A 20,930-nucleotide genomic window follows, 5' to 3' on the forward strand; every position below is an offset into this window, starting at 1 on the left:
CGTGGGCATGTACCAGTTTGTGAGATACTGGATCAGAACTCAGTGGCTTTGCAACAGTGATAAACCTAACTTCTGGTAACTGTGAATTTGTGTTCCAAAGTGCCACAAACCGCACGGTAAGATGCCACAAAAAGGAGCAGTAACTAGGTCGAGTTTTTGGCAGTCTCCATGGAGCAGTAGCTCCAATGCTGGCATGCCAGTGATTAAATAGAGCTACGAAATATTTTTTCCTTATCTTCCTTTAGCAGAACAAAAGAGCTCAGATTAACTGATGGGGAGTGCAGAGGAAAAAGAAATCTTTTTAGAGGAGAGGAGTGTAACTGCCAGCTATCTAAAATCTAATTATTTATGTCCAGTATGAACAGAACTCAAACAAGGGTATACCATGGGTATAGCCAGAATGTGTGTGTATGTGTGTGTGTGTGTGTTGGGGGAGGGGTTTCTGTTAGAATGGGGTAAAGGTGAGTCTTCTCTTGCTTTCCCACAATGCTGTCATAGCCTACGGTTTGCAGCTGTCAACAAAGTCTTCAGAATACTGCCATTTCCCTAGTACTTTTCCTTAGATCATCATTAGGTAAGTGCTAAGACATTTGCTATTTTGGAAAAGCAAAGCAATGTGCTAGACTTAGTGGTATAACATTGAACTCCAGGAGAGGCTAAACCTCCTTCCTGGGAGCATGATAGGAAGTTCACTGTAGCGCACGCTAATCAGAAGTGTCATTGCTGTTAATATTTTTCATATTTACCCCATGCAAAGATGTACCCAACTCCCTAATTCTGAATGTACTCTTTCCAATGAGTTCATGACTCCCAATAATTAAAAAATAAATATGTAAGAAAGCAAAAAACTAAAACAAAACTGGTGAGCAAACATTTGAAAAAAAAAGCATTGAGAAAGCTCATTGACATGCTTTGTAAAATGCCAGAATTATTACCTTTCTGTGTGTTTAGTAAAGAAATTACCTTAAAATGTAACACTTCTTTCTCTGTTCATCCTAGTGAATCCAGTCGACAGGATTTAGCGCTGGGAAGAAACCCAGAAGGTTTGAAATCCTGTAAGAAAGAAAAGTATATTTTTAGAATTATGGTAACAGCTGCTAAGAAATGTATTTCTATTTTGTAGTTAGTCTGAGCTGCCTAACATAAATGTGTGGTAGAAAAAAGATAACAGAGATAAGGCAAGTGGAGAGAATTATAGCAAAGTGAACACTATCTTTGGTGAAAGAAGGAAAAATTGAGTACTAAAGATGGCATTTTATCAAAATAAAACTATATATTGTACATCTAAGAGCTAGAATTAGATGTCTATCCTCTCCCTCTCTCTCTTTTTCTCTCCACTCTTCTCCTCCTGTCCTTATATTTCTTATCTATTTTTAAATCTTTTCCTAATGGAGTCTTAGGGAGTATTAACATACTAATACTGATCTCATTAAGAATCACCTTCTAGTGTTCCCGAATCTGCTACCAACTGTCAAATACACAATCTATCAAACTTTTACATTAAAAATAACAAAGATATTTAAATAAAACTCTAAGAAGTCAATTATTCTGCAAACGACTAAGTAAAAATTTTATTATTGTTTATTTTCTCATGCAATTTTTGTTTCTTAGATTTTATTATTAAAGTATAGGGTAAGTACAAATAGAAATAAAAATGCATTGCAATTTCTTCACATAATGAAATGGGTAAAATATTTTATATTTTGTCTTGCCTGTGATTGGGTTTGTTAAAAAATAGTGACGTCGGTCATGCATGGTGGCTCAGGCCTGTAATCCCAGCACTTTGGGAGGCCGAGGCAGGCAGATCACGAGGTCGGGAAAACGAGACCATCCTGACCAGCATGGTGAATGGCTGTCTCTACTAAAATACAAAAAAAATTAGCTGGTCGTGATGGTGCAGGCCTCTAGTCCCAGCTACTCAGGAGGCTGAGGGAGGGGAATCCCTTGAACCTGGGAGGGGGAGATTGCAGTGAGCCAAGATCGTGCCACTCATTCCAGCCTGGTAACAGAGCCAGACTCCATTTAAAAGAAAAAAAAAAAAAAACAGTGACATCACATATTTGGGGAATGGTTAAATATTATCAAACATAATATATATTTGTGTTATGCTTCTACCTCTTGGGTTTATTTTTTTTTCTTGGATTTGATGGAAAGGGCCACTTCTCCAAATGAAAGAAAATGGATGCTTTTTCTTTGAGGACTTTTCAATCTAGTCTCCACTGGGAAACAGCCTGGGTTTGGTATCAACATGACATAATGTGCATGTGGTTTGTAACCTAGGGGCTGCTATAGAAATTTAATTTATTGTCTCATAAATTAACTGCATTAATAACATACATATTGTCATTATGGTTAGTAACAATTATTAAATGAATACCTGGGAGGGTCAATGTTTTACAGGTTGAAGAAATCTCAAAAAATGCTCTTAATAATTATTCCTTGGTCTAGAATAACACATTTTAATTAGTTCTTAATTTTGCTTTCCTAGATTTTCTTGGAAATATTCTATGGCTTTTTCTATATTCCATACACATGTATAAAAGCCAGCACACCATATTTTTCTCATTCATACCCTAGAAGATGAAACTTACCATCATTATCAGTGATTACTCCTTCTACTCCCTTCCCCAACAGCTCAAATTTATGTGCTTATTCTCATTCCCTTTCTCTTTCACTGTGTCCTTCTTGTGCTATGCTGTTCTGACCACCATAATTTTTACAAGGGAAAAATAAGTGACTAAATAGTATTCGGACCTTTGAAATATTGAGAAATAATGATACATATATCTGCATGCACAAAATATCTATTTTCAGAAATACACTTTATGAATCAGATAGAGAGAAGAGGATGAGAAAATAATATTTATCACGGTGAAAAGTTTGAAAACTGAAAGATTGGTCGAGAGATCAGACTTATTTGAAAAGAGCAGATTTTTTAAATGGCCACAATTCTTTTAAAAGTGCCACTGTTTAACTGTTTTTCTTTCTTTCCCTAAATCCCTCCTCTTCACTGTGATGTATTCCATAGATCTGAAAGGGTACTCCTCAGAGGATACAAAAGGTTTTTGCAATTTGTTTAACATATTGCCCACCTCCAATCCCCATACCACAACTTATTCCAGATTTTACAATGTCATTTTTATCCTCTATTGGCAACCAGTAAAGAAAAATAAATAATAATAATGTTGTTTGTATTTGACAATGATATATGCCCAGGAGCCACTTAAAAAATTATTGTAGTCAACATGGTACCCCAGGATAAGATGATTATAGGGAATCTTTGCACTGTATTGTTAGAACCATGTGTTACTCTTCCTTATACTCACAGCATCTATCACAAGGACTAACATAGCAAAAGATAGTCAAATATCTGTTGCTCAAAATTTTGTTTAATTTTGTATTTCTATTTTGACATGTAAATTGAACATTTCAAGTTTAATTTCCCAATCAGTACAGTTTACTGAATTCCAAAACAATTTTCTCCCCAATTTAGTTACATGATATAACAGAGACCCCCCCCAAAAAAAATTAGGATAAAGACTGGTCAACTGAAAGCCAATTATGGACATTTGGTTGTTAATCAAAACATTATCTGTTATGTATTGAGTAATTCTATATGTTAGGAACTGTTCTAAGCGTTTTACATATTTAACCTCATTTAATGCTCAAAACAAAAGTATAAGGCAGGTATGATTATTATTTCTAATTTACAGATGAGGAAATTCAGGATAAGCTACTTGCCCAACAGATAGAGTCAGGATTTGAATCAATGAAATCTACATAGAGAGTGAACAAATTTAAAACTAGACTTTCAGGTTTATATGGCAACCTGGGACAAATTTGATTTTGATTTCCACAGTAGATAGTAACATATATTTATATGTTATAACAAATTTGGTTTCCACAGTAGATAGTAACATGTATTTATAATACCAAACAGGACACAAAGTTTAATTATTTAAACTTTCTTGTTCTATACTGTTGTGACCACATTTTTTACAAGCGAAAAATAAGCAGTTGAATAGTATAATGACCTGTGAAATGCTGAATAATAATAATACATCTGCATGCACAAAATATATATTTTCAGAAATACACTTTATGAATGAGATAGAAGAGGGTAGGAAAATAATATTCATCATGGTGAAAAGCTTGAAAACTGAAAGGTTGGTTGAGAGATCAGATTTATTTGAAAAGAGGAGATTTTTTAAATTGCCATAATTCTCTTCTCCTTGAATTTGAGTCTCTGCTACTTCTTCCATCAAGAGAATTCTATTTCTCCATTTCTTGAATTGAATCTTGTAACTTGATTTGGCGAATAGAATGTAGTCAAAAGGATCTGCCAGTTCTGAACCTAGGTTTCAAGGAGTTTTCCATGATTCCACTCTTGCCCTTGGAGCCCTGCAACTACCAAATAATCAAACCCTGCCTACCCTGTTGGTTGTTAAGAGAAATGTGGTCCAGTAGCACCATCACTCCACCCAACAACCAGTCAACTCCCAGAAACAGAGTCACCTAGATGACCTGCTAACTGAACATAAATGCATGGGCAGGTCCAGTCAAGATAAATCAGGCCTGGATCTGAGCAACACAAAAGTCCATCTGATCCATAGACTTGTGAAAAGTAATACATGGTTATTATTTTAAGGATCTAAGTTTTGGAGTGGTTATGCAGTAATAGGTAATGATACAGCATGTATCACAATGACTTAGATATCAGTAGTGTTGCTTTAATGTGAAAATGTGCTTGGTATTTTCCTGGAATGCCATGACTCAATATCACTCATTTTTAATTGTTTAAACTTTTTTTAAACAATCAAAATGAAAAGAAAATTTGCTTATCTGAGAAATTTCAGCTTTACTGTCTATGGCAGTGGCATTACCCGTAATGATTTGTCATGCAATTTTATTTTCAAAGCCCAAAATTAATTACAAACATGAAACAAATCATGGTGTTAAGACATACATTAAAAACAAATTATGATCTCAAAATGTATAATTTACAGCTTGGAAAATTAATTGATTAAACCCAAAGTGTGTAAAAATAATTGAAAAAACTGAGGACTGAACAAACCAATGACAATGTTATCTAACTGAGCAGAGAATAATGTATAATGAGCAAAAATCACAGCCAAAAAAAATCAATCGTTGTAATTAAATCATAAGAACCTGGGTGGAGATAGGTTGAAATTCCAATTTGGGGATATCTCTATATTACAGTTATGGGCACAAGAAATCAAATCCCATCTTTCCAATAAAGTCAAAATAGAAATTATAATATTGGCGTCAAAATCAGTCATAATTTTTTAAAAAGATATGCAATAGATTTTACATATTAAAGCAGCACTACACACAAGTAAGTAATTTAAATGTGCTCTATCGGTTATCTATTACTGTCTATTCTATTCTTTTCACATTCTCTTGACTTGACTTTTGTGAAATATATATGTACAAAATGTACTCAAGATATTATCTATAAATCAGAAATGATAAAAAAGTAAAGCAAATAATACAGCATTTTTATAGCAAATAATATTCTAAGCTTTTTGGATTGTTTAATACCCATTTTAAGAATGAGGCAGATTTGAATTTTAATATTTAGAATTAATATTATAGGCATTGAAACATATCTGATGGTCAAAGAGTATGTTTCAAGCAATTGTCTACATGTTAAGGTTTTTAGGTAGTCAAATTTCCATTTTATGGTGTATAAAATGTGTTATGAACAACTTCACAGAGAAGTTCAACACAAAACATTTAATCATCATTGTTTTCATAACAACCTTCAATTCTGCTTATATTTAATAATGAAAAATTGAAGTAGACTAGGTTATTCAATTTATCCGTAAAAGTTTCTATGGGCTCAACTTTTTACCAAAAAATCCAAACTCCATATTTGGATCCCCTTTGGTCAGAGTTTGGCAGCTTTTCAGAGGAATTATATCACTAATTCACCCATGCTTTCATTTGGATTTGCCCCATAGCACCTGGAAACCAGATCTTATATTCAGGTACTTTATTTGGGATTGATTCAGGCAGCAAAAGTGAGTGAATGGGTAAAGCGAGAAAGGAAGGGTGAACAAAAATCAATAAATAGACACGGATTTACATTTTGCCATTGTTAGCAACTGGGACTTAATGTTTCTGGACCTGAATTATGTGGAGAGCAGTAAAATCCTGTGAACTAGCTGGACTCTCATTCCCTGTGGAAAAACTTGATAAACTCCGAGTGTTATTTGAAGTCAAGAGTTACAAGAAGATAAAAGAAAAGAATGAATGCCCTAAACAACAGAACTAAAAACATGATCTACACATTCTAATAAACTACTTATTTGTTCATTTATTCATTTACTTATTCACAAACATTTCCTAAGTGCTGATTATAAGGACACTTATCAAAGTCTTTGGTGATTAACTTAATCTTATTCTTGTATAGGAGACCTATAAATATGTATTTTGTACTTTACTAAAATATGTAGAGTTATGTGATTCCTGAATTTATTCATGCTATCATTCAAACATTGTTTAGTGAATAGCTTTATGGCTGTGGGTTGTTGTTAAGAACTCTTATGAAGGCAATTCAGGAGAGAAAGGATAGTGTTTTCCAGAAGTAATGTTGATACAATTGGCCATCCATATGCAAAAACAAAAAGCCTTCAAACTGTGCCTCACATCATACACAAAAAATAACTAAAATGGATTATAGATATAAATGTAAAACTGCAAATGATAAAAGTTTGAGAAGAAAACTTGGACAAAAAAATCTTTGTGACTCTGAATTAGGCAGTTTTTTCAATATGATGCAAAAATAACAATCCCTAAAAATTAAAAGTGATATATTTTATCTTATTGAAATTAAAAGCTTCTGCTTGTCAAAGCAACTTCAAGAAAACAAAAAGCCATAGACTAAAAGAAGATATTTGCAAAGCATATTTCTGATCAAGGACATATATCCAGAGTATATAAAGAACTCTTAAACACAACAATAAAAAGCAAACAACCCAATTAAAATAAGCAAAATATGTAAATGGACGCTTTACTAAAAAAGATATAATAATGGCAGATAAGAACACAAAAATATGTTCAACACGATTAATCAACAGGAAAATGCAAATTAAAACAATAATGAGATATGGCTACACACCAATGAGGGTGACTAAAATAAAGATTGATCATATTATGTCTTAGGGAAGGTGCAGAAGAACTAAAACTTTTATACATTGCTACTAGGAAAGCAAAATAGTAAAACTACTTTGGAAAACAGTTCTTCAGTTTCTTAAAAAATGAAAAATATAACCCCAATATTATCCAAACATTCCAATTCTAGATATTTTCTGAAGCGTACATTTATGGAAAGACTAGTACGTGAATGTTCATAGTATTAAGAGTTTTATTTGTAAGAGCCAAAAATTGGAAACTATTCAAATATCTATTGACAGGTGAACAGGTGAACAAACTTTGGTATTTTCATACAATGAAATGTTATTAATACTTAATAATAAAAAGGAATGAACAATTGATGCACACAACATGGATAAATCTTAAAATTATTATGCTGACTGAGAAACTTCAGTATCTACTATGTGATTCCATTTAGCATCTACTATATGGTTCTATTTACATAAAACTATAGAAAAGGCAAATAATCTATAGTGACATAAGTTATATCAGTGGATTCCTGGGGAGAGGGAAAAAGAATGGGTGGAAAGGAAAGACTTAAAAGGAACACTAGGAAACGTCTGAAGGTGATGGATATGTTTCTTATCTTGATTGTAGTGATTGTTTCACAGGTGCAAATGTCAGTCAAAACTTATCAAATTGTACATTATAATTTATTATACATTAACCATGCTTCAATAAAGCGGTTAATAAAAGAACTCTGTTCTGGTATAGGTTGTGTCAAGCACATATGGAAATTATAGCCCTATTGGTCATAAGAATATTAATTGCCCAAACTGAAAAAATCTGGATGTGACTAAATCTGTCTGCAGGGCAGAGAGGTTGTCCTGAGAAGGGAATACCAAATGATACGGTTGAAAGAAACATCACAGCTAGAAGATAGTGGTAAACTAGGACTGAGGGGGTTGATGAATGGCCCCAAGAAAAAAATACAATCTAGCTGAGACACATGGGATTTGTCCCTCTCCTGACATTTAATATTTTCCTCTGTGCCATCTTTGGCTACTGTCGCCTGCCCCACATTACTGCTACCAAAATTCTAAATATTGCCATTTCAAGTGAATTATTGTTTTTTTTCCAATATACAAAAGAATATACTGGCAATATGAACCTTTCTACAAGTGCAAATAATAAGTTCTTTGTTTTAGAATTTGAAATCAAATTTGGTAAGTACATGTGTTAATGTTCAGGGAACTTTATGTCTGAGATGATCATGCTACTATAAAGACACATGCACACATATGTTTATTGTGGCACTATTCACAATCACGAAAACTTGAAACCAACCCAAATGTCCATCAATGATAGACTGGATTAAGAAAATGTTGCACATTTAATGGCTATGCAGCTATTAAAATGGATGAGTTCAGTTCCTTTGCAGGGACATGGATGAAGCTGGAAACCGTCATTCTGAGCAAACTATCACAAGGACAGAAAATCAAACACTGCATATTCTCACTCATAGGTGGGAAATGAACAATGAGAACACTTGGACACAGGATGGGGAACATCACACACTGGGGCCAGTCGGGGTTGGGGAGCAGGGGGAAGGATAGCATTAGGAGAAATACCTAATATAAATGATGAGTTAGTGGGTGCAGGAAACCAACATAGCACATGTATACATATGTAACAAACCTGCACGTTGTGCACATGTACCCTAGAACTTAAAGTATAATAATAAAACAAAAACAACGTCAAGTTGAATACTTCCTATCCTCCTTTCCAAAATCAGCAAGTTAAAACTATTAAAATGGCTTACTGAAACATTGTGGTCAGTAGTTGCCTCTGGAGAGAGTGTTCATTTAACACAGGACTGTAAAACTTTAAAACCAGCCCGTGCTTCTTCCTGACATATAGCTTCAACACCCGTTTCCCTTTCAGCTAAAGCTCTTTCTTCAATTTAATTCGCCTTCAGACTCTTTTAGACAGAGTGCTATACCGTATTTTGTTGTTAAATCAAGAAAAATGATAGAATCTCTACCCTTTTGCAAGAGTCATTGTCAAATTATACCCTCCAATAGGTAATATACAGCTTGAGTCAGTAATTTCAACTATTTGTATGCATTTCAGGTTTGCCAATTACCCTTCCAAGCTGTAAATTGCCTATTTTGAGAGCATAATTTGATTTTTAATGTTTGTCTTAACAGCCTGATTTGTTTTGTCTTTTGATTTGTTTCACATTTTAGTAATTAATTTTAGACTGAAAATGTCTCTCCTAAAAGGAAGGTGGAGTTTGGAAACCTTTGAGAACTACAGCTGTTTGATACTGATATAAATTTCTGTCTAGGGTCATAGACATTAAGCAAAAAATGCCAGGCTCCATTTTCTTTTCTTTGGAAAGAAGTCATCACTTCTTTTCCAGGAGATGTGCTATTTTGAGTTTCAAATACACACTCCATAACCCCCCAAATATAAATACACATGAATTAGCAAAATTGGCCGTAAGAAATATACTCAAAACAGAAGTGATATTTTCCAAGGCATCAGTCTGAAAATAAAGACTAAAACATGTCTTGGGGTTATATAAGTGTATTTGTTCTCACGTGTCTTTTGAATTCACTCTGCATCTTTAGCCTACTGACAAAAACTGTAAGGTGAAAGCAAATCTGTGGTTCCCAGACACTGTAAAAATTCTGTTACAGTTACTTGGGAAACACTGACACTTTTGACTTAGATCTATAGCCTGTAATACCCTCAGTAACATTTTTAGTTAGTTCTGTGGGATGCAACAAGTTTTTCCTCTTATACCTTTTTTGAGAATGAGTGTAGCAATGAAGAAGGTAACCAAAAAGTAAGATGTGTAAAAGCACGAGAAGGCGATCATAGCTGATGGAGAAGGGGGAAATAAGGGACACTCAGGATTAGAAATTGGAAATAAAATTGGAGGGTAAAGCTTTCCATGACTTGTAAAACATGTGAGGGAACCTCACCAAATCATTTAATAATTCCCTAATGACACCAAATTGCCAAACTCTAAAAAAGTTTGATTTTTGCTCTATTTTTGCAAGAACATAGAGTATCCAATGTCTTATAACTGGTGGGCAAATTGAATTGGAGGTTTTGGTTTTTTTTATATTTAATGGATATTTAATGTCAGTAATACATTCATGAAAGACAGAATGTGCAATATGTAAAATGTGTATAAATTATAAAAAGAGAATGATGTCTGAATGTATCGCCTGTTCCAAATGAGGAAATCTTTCTATATTTCAAGTACTATTTAAAAGTATTGGACAATGTAGATAGGACAGAAGAGCAACTAAATGGTTAATTATCAGTCTAGAGCACACATGTTCTCCTGGAACTATGTGTTGGATATTTAACACTTCAATTTACCGAATTCAAACATTCCAAAGTACTTGTGTTTGGGGAGTTGAGAGTGAATTTGAGATCTTTTCGGGGATGGCTTTTTTTCCCACAACTACTTGTTTTATGATGATTGTAGATTCACGCAGAATTGTAATAAATAATTTTGAGGAATCTCATCCATATTTCTCCAGGTTTTCCCAAAGGCAATATCTTGCAAAATTATAATACAATATCACAACTGGGATACTGACATTGATGCAGTAGAAATACGGAAACTTCCATCGTCACAAGGATTCTTCATGTTGCACTTTTATATTCATACCCACTTTTCTTCCACTCACCCCACCCCCTCTTTAATCCCTAGTAACCACTAATAATCTTCTCAATTTCTATAACTTGATCATTTCAAGAAAATTATATAAATGAAATCATAAAGTATATAACTGGAATCAACTTATTTTCACTCAGCATAATTCTCTAGAGATTTACCAGGTTGTTGCATGTATCAGGAGCATTTTCCTGTTCATTGCTGAGTATGGTATGGATGTATCATAGTTTAGTCATTCATCCATTGAGGGGCATCTAGATGGTTCCTAATTTTTTCCTATTATAAGTAATGTTGCTGTAAACACTACTAATGTACAGATTTTCATGTGAATCTAAGTTTACATTTTTCTGGAATAAATGTCTAGGAGTACAATTGCTGGGTTTTATAATTGCACGTTTAGTTTTTCAAGAAACTGCCATACCATTTTCCAGACTGGTTGTCCACTTTACATTTATACAAGTAAATATGAATGATACTAGTTTCTCTGCATCCTCACCAGCATCTGGTGGTGTTACAATTTTTTGTTTTAGACATTTTAATAAGTGTGTAGGGATATCTTCTCGTGGTTTTGATTTGCATTTCCCTAACAGCTAATGATGTTAAATATATTTTCAAGTAATTATTTTCAACTTTATATTCTTTGGAAAAATGCCTATTCATGTCTTTTGTCCACTTTCTAAATGGATTATTTATTTTCTTAATTTTGAGTTTTGAGATTTCTTTGTATGTTCTAGATACAGGATAGATACTAGCTTCTTGGGAGATTTGTGATTTGCAAACATTTCTCTTAGTTTGTAGATTGTAACTCTTTGCATAGTCCCAGATCCCAAAGACTTTGTTTTAAGTTTTATAGTTTTACATTTTATATTTAAATCCATAATCTATTTTGAGTTAATTCAGTTTAGAGATGAGGTTTAAATGGAAGGGTTTTTTTCTTTTTTGCTAGAGATTTTAAATAGCTCCAGTACTATTTGTTGAGACTCTATCTTTCCTGATAGATTTGTTGAGACTCTATCTTTCTTCTGTTGTATTTCTTTTACAACTTTGTCAAAAATCAGTTGCATTTATTTATATAGATCTATATTTTGGGTTCTCTATTCTGTTCCACTGTTCTATGTGTCTATTCCTCTGCTAAGACCACACAGTCTTGATTACTTTAGCCATATAAGTCTTGAAATCAAGTAGACTGATTTCTCCCATTTTATTCTACTTTTTCTAAATTGTTATGGCTACTCTAGTTGCTTTATTTTTCACATAAATTTTGAAATAATCTTACCTATATCTATAAAAGTAGTGTTATGTTTTGATAGAAATTGCATTAAATCTGTATATCAATTTGAGGAGATATGAAATTTTTAGCATACAAGTCTTTCATATCTTTGGTTAGAGTTACACCAAAATATTTCATTTTTTTGAGAAATTGTAAAGAAAATTGTATTTTTAGTTTTACTGTACTTATGTATATTACAAACAAATATTTGATTTTTGTAAGTTAACTTAGTATTCTACAAACTTGCTTAACTCATTTATTAAGTCTAGAAATTTTTTGTACATTACTTTGTATTTTCTACATAGACCATGCTATCTGCAAATAAGTACAGTTTTATTTCTTTCTTTCTAATCTGTATGACTCCTTCTTCTCCTTTTGTTTCCTTCCTGCAGTGGTTAAAACTTCCCATACTATGCTGAATAAGAGTGGTGACAGCAGGTAAGTCCTACTTGTTAATAGACTTGGGGAAAGCATTCAGTCTTTTACTATAGAGTGTAATTTTTGCTGCAGATTTTTTTGCTTCACATATTTTGCACCTCCATTGTTTGGTTTATAGACATTTAAAATTGTTACACCTTCTTGATAAGTTGATCCTCTTTATCATTATGCAATCTTCCTTTCTGTCTCTGGTAATTTTCTTTGCAGGGATGTCTATTTTCTCTTATAATAAATAGAAATATTCCTGCCTTATTTTGATTAAGGTTTGCATGATGTATTAGTCTGTTCTCGCATTGCTATAAATACCTGAAACTGGGTAATTTATTTTTTTAAAAAAAGGAGGTTTAATTGGCTTGCAGTTCTGCAGGCTGTGCAGGAGGCATAGTGGTTTCTAGGGAAGCCTCAGGAAACCTTTACTCATGGTAGAAGGCAAAGTGGGAGCAGGCATCTTTATAGGGGGCCAGGGCAGGGAGAAGAGGGAGAAGGGGAGGTGCTACACACTTTTAAATCACCAGATCTCTTGATAACTCCCTCTTGCCACACCACCACTAAGGGGATGATGCTAAACGATTAGAAAGTGCCCCCATGATCCAATCACCGCCCACCAGGCCCCACCTCCAAAATTGTGGATTACAATGGAACACGAGATTTGAATGGGAACACAGAGCCAAACCACATCACATGATATATATTTTTTCCATTACTTTACTTTCAACTTGTCTATTCTGTTATAATTGCAGTGAGTTTCATGTAAGCAGCATATTGTTGTTTCATATTTTTAATTCACTCTGCCAATCTCTATCTTTTAATTGTTATATTTAGACTATTTCTATTTAAAGTAATTATTTATATGTTAAGGCTTAAGTCTGGCATCTTATTTTTCATTCTGTTGTTCTTTCTGTTTTCTTTTAAAATGTTACTCTCTTTTTTTCTTGCCTTTTTGAGGGTAAACTGGAAGTTTTTTAGAACTCTATTTTTATTTTATCTATATGGTGTTTGAATGAATCTCTGTGTAACTTTTCTACTGTTTTCTCCAGGCATTATATATATGCTCTCTCTCTCGCTCTCTCTCTCTCTCTATATATATATGTATATAAAAAATATCTATATATTATGTATTATATAAATATTCAATAGATAGATGATTGATTGATCGATTGATTGATTGATCGATTTCTCTAGTCATACTTTTACAATAAGCCTAATGGTCACACACTCGTAGTTTTCCTTTACCTGAATATGCTTTCATTCTCTTCAATTTCTGATAGACATTTTCACAGAATGTATATAAGTTGACAGTTCTTTCCTTTCAGCACACACACAGAAATGTTGTGCCACTTCCTCTGTCACAAGGTTCTGAAGAGAACACCATTGTAACGTCAGTTTCGTTTGTCTTTTCCCCCTATAAGGCGACATTTTGATCTTGATGCTTTCAAGATTTTTAGGTCTTTAGTTTTTAATTATTTGTTTATGATGTGCCTTGATAGGAGTTATTCAGAGATTTATCCTGTTTAAGTTACACTCAGTCTCTTAATCTGTAAGTGCATATTTTACCCAAAATATGGAAAATTTTGAGCCATTATTTTTTAATACTTGTTTCATTCCACCCACTTTTTTCTCCCCTTCTAGGACTCTGATTACATAAGTTTTAGATGTCTTGTTATAATTCCACAGATCTTTGAGACTCTTTTTATTTTGTTAACTTCTTTTCTCTATGATTCACTTCAGGTCATTTCTGTTGTTCTAATGTTCTTTCCTCAAGTACACTGAGTCTTTCCTCTGATCCTTTTATTCTGTTATTGAGTCCACTCATGTTTTCATTTTGGTTATTATATTTTTCAACACTAAATTTTTTACCTACTTCTTCTTTATATCTTCTATTTCCTTATTGAGAATTTCCATTTACTTTATTTGCTTCAAGTGTGTTCATCATTCCTTGTTAAAGATTTTTTTTTTTTTATTGTGACTGCTTCAACATTTTTTGCTGGATAACTGTGAGAGCTCTAACATTTTGGTTTTGCAGTCTATTAATTTTTTATTACACTTAAGTTGAGATTTTTCTGGTTTTTGTTATGATGAATAATTTTTTAATGAAACTTGGACATTTTAGATATATGTTATGAGACTGTATACTTTATTTAGACTTTCTGTTTTAGCTGGCTTTCTCTGATACCACTCCAGCAAGAGAAGAGGTGAAGGTTGTTGCCTCATTACTTCCAGGTGGAGTTAGAAGTCCAGGTTCCTCACTCAGCCTTCACTGACACACAAGGAATGGTAGAGTCCTCTTTGCTGTTGGGTGGTGGTGGCGGTTTGGCTCCATACTAAGCTTTCACTGTTACTTCTCTGGCTGGGAGAAGTAGGAGTGCCTCATTACTGTTCCCTAGATGGCCAGCCACGGGAGTGATAGTGAGATTGCCTTCTTCCTGTTGGGCAGTAGTGAAAGTCAATGGGGGAATGAGCATCTCATTCCTGTTAAATCAGAGTAAAATTATAGGCTTCCTACTCAGCCTTCTCTTACACCATCCCAGTAAGAAAATTGGGGTAACTTGTTTTATCTTGGCAAAAATGAATGTGTAAGGTCCCCATGTGATCTTTGCTAGTATGGGTGGAGTGGGGCCACAGTTTTTCTCTGTGGTGTTTAGCTGAAATATAGTAGCTTTTCTCTAAAACATTTTTGTTATCCTGCTAAGTACCTTTTCAGGCTTAACTAAAGAGAGAAGGCTTTTGTTGGAGCGGGGTGTTTTTTCTTTGTTGTTTTTGTTGTTGTTGTTGTTGTCTGTCTTCTACCATTTGTGTTTCTTGATTGCTGTTTACTTCAGGTCCAAGTCTAGGATATATGAGGCAATAAATACCTATCTACATACATACATTCACATGGAACTCACCACCATGTACTTCCTTGGGACTCATAGTCCCTAACTGGTCTGCCTTCCTTTCTCCACATTTCAAAGTCTTCTATTTGCCTTGCAAATAATTTCCAGGGTTTTTGTTTATTTAGTGAGAGAAATAGGAAAAATTAAATCTATTCTATTTTTAAATAGAAAGTACTGAATACGGCCGGGCGCGGTGGCTCAAGCCTGTAATCCCAGCACTTTGGGAGGCCCAGACGGGTGGATCACGAGGTCAGGAGATCGAGACCATCCTGGCTAACACGGTGAAACCCCGTCTCTGCTAAAAATACAAAAAATTAGCCGGGCGTGGTGGTGCGTGCCTGTAATCCCAGCTACTCGGAGGCTGAGGCAGGAGAATAGTGTGAACCCAGGAGGCGGAGCTTGCAGTGAGCCAAGATGGTGCCACTGCACTCCAGCCTGGGCGACAAAGCGAGACTCCGTCTCAAAAAAAAAAAAAAAGAAGAAAGTACTGAATACCACTTTCTCTTGTCAGTTTTAAGTTACTAAAGGAATATGAATCCCTTTACCAAATTGTTCTGGTGGTAAAATCTAAAAATCACTTTGGTCATAACACATTAATCAAAATAGATGCAAATGCAATAATTGCAAGTGAGAAATTCACATTAATTTATTTATATCAATAATGTATTCATATTAATTTATCTTTAAATGGAGATAATTTTAGTAAATTAGAAATAAAAATAAGTCAGACCAAGATACCACAATTAAAGAAAAACAGAAAATTATCCCTTTACCTGGGGCTAAAACTTTTCCTCCTCCTAATATTTTCTAAATTTCTTATATCATTTGTTATATATTCATAACTTAAGCAAAATAACACACTTTAGTATTTAAAGAGCTTAGCAATACAGATGAGGCAAAGAGACATTTTCTCAATCAACTTCGTGTTTAGATAAATCCTAATACTCTGAAAACCTAGTGTTAAAGTGAACCTTCATCGTCCATTAAATTTCATGGAAGATAATACGAAGAAAAAAAACAATAATTTGTGTCATTTGTTGCGGATATGAAATAATTATGAGATTTTATGATCTTGTAAAATATTATTCTACAAACTGTATAACTTCTAAAAAGAATGTATAATTTCACAGCATCTTTACAAGTATTATTTCAAAGTCCTCCTAAAAACAAACAAAGACGTCTAAAGTGATTTCAACAGCACAGGCCAAATACCCTATTATTGGTAGGCTAGTGTAAGTATCTCCTCAAGGATTTTCCATTTAGCTTAACTTCTGAAGGACAGGAAAGTTCAAATAAAAGGGAAGAATGAAAACAATTATGCCAAGATACACTATGTTACTACAGAGAAACAAGAGCCAAGATCAGTCTAAAGAGGTACCTGTGTTTAATATAGTTTATGTAAATAACACTAACTTACTGTTATAGCCTGAACCTTTGTGCCCTTTCCATCCCAAAATTCGTATGCTGAAACCTAATCCCCAATGTGATAACCTTAAGAAGTTAGAGCCTTCGAGAGGTGATTGGGACATGAAGGCAGAACTCTTACGAATGGGATTAGTGTAAGCTAGTTTGCTCCTTTCATCATGTGAGGACACAGTGAGAAGTTGGTAGTCTGCAAGCTGGAAGAGGGCCCTAACCAGAACTTGACCATGTTGGCACCCTCATATTGCAATTCCTACCCTCCAGAAGTGTAAGAAATAAATTTCTGATGTTTATAATCCATACAGTTTATGATATTTTGTTATAGCAGCCTGAATGTACTAAAACACTTATATCATGGCTATATAAGTAGTTTTCCAATAAACGAAGCATTGTAAGCATCACCTTATCCTCTTCAAACTCTATTGTCTTACATAAATACAGATGTTTAGCATTTTTCACTTCGTTTCCTCTATATATTTCTTGCCTCAGCTTAATGGAAGAGGCAATGTGCTATAAGGAAGCCATGAAGTAAAAGTTCAGTATTTCGAGCGGTTTACCTCCTGCTTCTTTGCAGATTATCTTATCATTAGCAAGCCAAATGAGCCATTCTCCTTTGTTTAGATAAAATGGGGTTGATAATAGTAATTAATGATAAAAATAATCACAACAAAAACAACTACTACCAAAACAATGGTCTGCCTGCCTTAAAAGCATTAGCTTCTCAAATTCTAGAGCATACCACAAGTTGTTCTTTTTATGGTACATGTTTATAAAACAATCATCTTGGTTCTTAAAAATGAAACCAGTCTCATCCATAGCATTGTCACTGATACAAGTGCATTTTATTTGCACTTATGTAGCATGAAAACCTTTCATGGTGATAAAATAACTTCTTAACTAGGGTGAAAAGGGAAAACTGTTAACTTGGGTTTACAGGACTAATGCTCACCTGTAATTGTATCTATATATGTCCTAGATGCTATGATCCCTCCCATATGTGTAATCCTCCTGTTGATGTCAATCCAAAACACTCTGCTCATGTTACAGTGTCTCCTCTACATCCTCATTGTAAATTCACTTTTTGAGTTACAGCAGCTGAATGTCTAGTCCTCAAACAGCTGACTCCAATTTTTCCTTCCCTGTCCATTCCTACCCTCACTGTCGTAAGATGGGCATGTTCTTTGTTCCTAAGAAAGATGCTTGCCCCTTGTCTTGTAAAACAAACAAACAAAAAATAATAAAGAAACTAAATAACATCTCCTTGAAGATAGCATATACTGGAGAAATGTTTGTTACATTGAACTAAATTGCATTCCACAGAAAATAGAAGAGGGTATCATGAATGTATCAAAACAACTAAGTTAAACATAAAATAAACTACAAATCTTATTTCATGCCTGAATCTATCTTGTTTTTTTTTACTTTTCCCTCCTCACCAAAATACTGAACAGGAATGAAGCAATTCAGATATCTAGATCATAAATCCATAAATTTTAAATTTTCTATCAGTATGAATAAAGTAAAGCAAATAATGGGCAGAATTTTTGAACATGTACTTTAGAAGTGTTTTGTTATTTCTATATCTGTACATTTTATAATTTATCAATCCAACAAAGTTGTAGAGAGTGACATGCCTCCAACATAGGACTCACTGATTAGTTTAAGCACATCAGAGACTGTATCTTCAGTTGTCCCTCAGTATCTGTGAGGGATTGTCCCAGGATGTCTGCCCTAACCTGCGCTGTCCCTGCAGAATAACAAAATACAGTGATGCTTACGTCACTTATATAAAATGGCATTGTATTTGCATATAACCAACTCACATTGTCCCCTATAATTTAAATTATCTCCAGGTTACTCATAAAATGTAATACAATGTAAATACTATGTGAATAGTGGTTATACTGTATCATTTTTTATTTTGTGTTAGTTTTATTGTTGTACTATTTTTTTTCTGACATTTTCAAAGGCATGATTGATGGAAAACATGGATACGAAACCCATGGATATGAAGGGCTGACTATAGACTTATAATGCTTGGGTGTAATAAAAACATAATAATGCTTCAGTTTAGAATTTTGATTTTAGCATCTGTTTTCTAAGATGAGAAGAAAAAAATATGTCTTCCTTTGCTCTGCGTGGTTTCATCTTTTCTTTGACGTTTTGGTAGGAAAAAAGATTTTAACTCAATTTTAATAGTTGTAGGAATATGCCTACTAATAATTGTACTGACTTCTCCAGAGCAAAATGAATTGTATATCCAATTCTCTTCAAACTGTCATGCTTATCTCAGTGTGTATGTGTCACTATAAGATGAGAGAAAGCCTGTCAACACCAACTTCTTCCTTCTAAACAAGAACACTAGGATGTTCATTTCTGGTTGAAAATTTGGATTTCTGAGCTGTCTCCTTCCGTTAATTCCTACCCTCCAACACAGAACATGCCTGACATCAGACCCTTATTCCTCAGCCTTTTCCCACCTCATTCACCTGACAGCCTCCTCCACAACAGACATCTTATCAGACGTGACTGATTGCTATAATCTGTACTCTGGGCAGCCATTAAGCAAATTACCTGAATCATTGCAAGGATTAGTCTCATTAACACATGATTAGCATCAAATTAAAATAATGAGTGTTTAACTTCTGATGTCTTCCAGTTGTTTGAACAGCTTGATCAGCCACACCAGGCTGGCAGGGAGGTGGGGGTGTCAAAGAGCCACAGAAAAAAAGGGAGGCAGCACTATGCATGACATAGTACAGCTCACCAGTAGAATGAGGTAAGATCAGACTCAAACTGTCTGGATGAAAGGTTTCTTCCAAACAGCAAAGATGCCAGGTCCAAACAGAGGTGTCTCTCTCTCTCTCATTGGCACTGTACTCCTAACCATTCATCTGAATCAAGGCTTTACATACTAATGGTGCACAACCTCACCCGCTCCACATCCTGGATATTTTATTTCCGCTGGGCTTCCTTGTCTCAGAGAGCACAGAATGCGCTTTTCTCTTTCCTTTTCAAAACTTTATCAGACTTAAGACTCCTAATGTGCTGGGAATATGGTAGACTGAAGATCAGAGCACAGATCCTCCTGTATTCCCTCATTTTTACCTGAAAATGGCTGACCAAATATCAAACAAAAGAAAGCTTGCATCAGCTCTGGAAACTATTAAGAATATCATTCACATATAGAAAGTTAAAAGAATCTTCTAGATCCTACATAGACTGGTCCCAACTTATGATGGTTTGACTTATGGTTTTTTGACTTTAAGATGGGTTTATTGGGGTATTAAATGCATTTAGACTAATGATACTTTTGATTTATGATGGATTCATCCAGATGTTACCCCATTGTAAGTCAAGGAGCATCTGTGCCCATGTTGAAGATATGATGGAAGCCTAAAGGACTAGCTCACTTTTGTCCTACCTGTGGAAGGTCAGCATTTATGGAAGGTAGGCAGGTAGCTTACAGTGACCCTTCCGCTCCAAAACGTAGGGCACCTTATCTGTCCGGTGATAGTCAAGACAACCAGAGAGCCTGGATGAGCTCTTTTTGCCTGAGCTAGTGAATAAAATAAAGAGCTGTTGTGATAAATTTCTCTATCATTCCCTTGAAAAAGATTAACATGAGGAGTGTAATGTTGTGGAAGAAACAATCTAAGATCAGGAAAAAAATGTGAAGATAAAAATCATCACTAATATGAACACCCACAATTAGGTATTTGAGGAGAGGAAAACAACAAATAATTTCTTCTACTCATCTTAGGTTCTCCAGCAGAGGCCCTGTGAATTAGACTAGCCAAAGACAGATTAATTAGAGACAGACAAATGAAGTTTTCTCAGTGGCCTTTAGCAAAAAAAAAAAAAAAAAAAAAAAAAATTGTACTCCAAAGAGACATACTTTGGAGTGATATATTTTAGTACCCCTCAGAATACATTTCTGTCATATAAAGGAATCCCATGAACCATAAAGGAACAAAAAACAGACTGTCTCTGGATCAGACTTTATTTGCAATATTAAATCCTAAGAAAAACAAAGGAATGAAATAATGTTTACAGAGCTTTGGGCAGAAAAGATTGAGATCCAAGGCATATTAGTTAAAAAAGCTCA

This window comes from Theropithecus gelada, chromosome 5, assembly GCF_003255815.1.
Source record: "Theropithecus gelada isolate Dixy chromosome 5, Tgel_1.0, whole genome shotgun sequence".
NCBI classification, from domain to species: domain Eukaryota; kingdom Metazoa; phylum Chordata; class Mammalia; order Primates; family Cercopithecidae; genus Theropithecus; species Theropithecus gelada.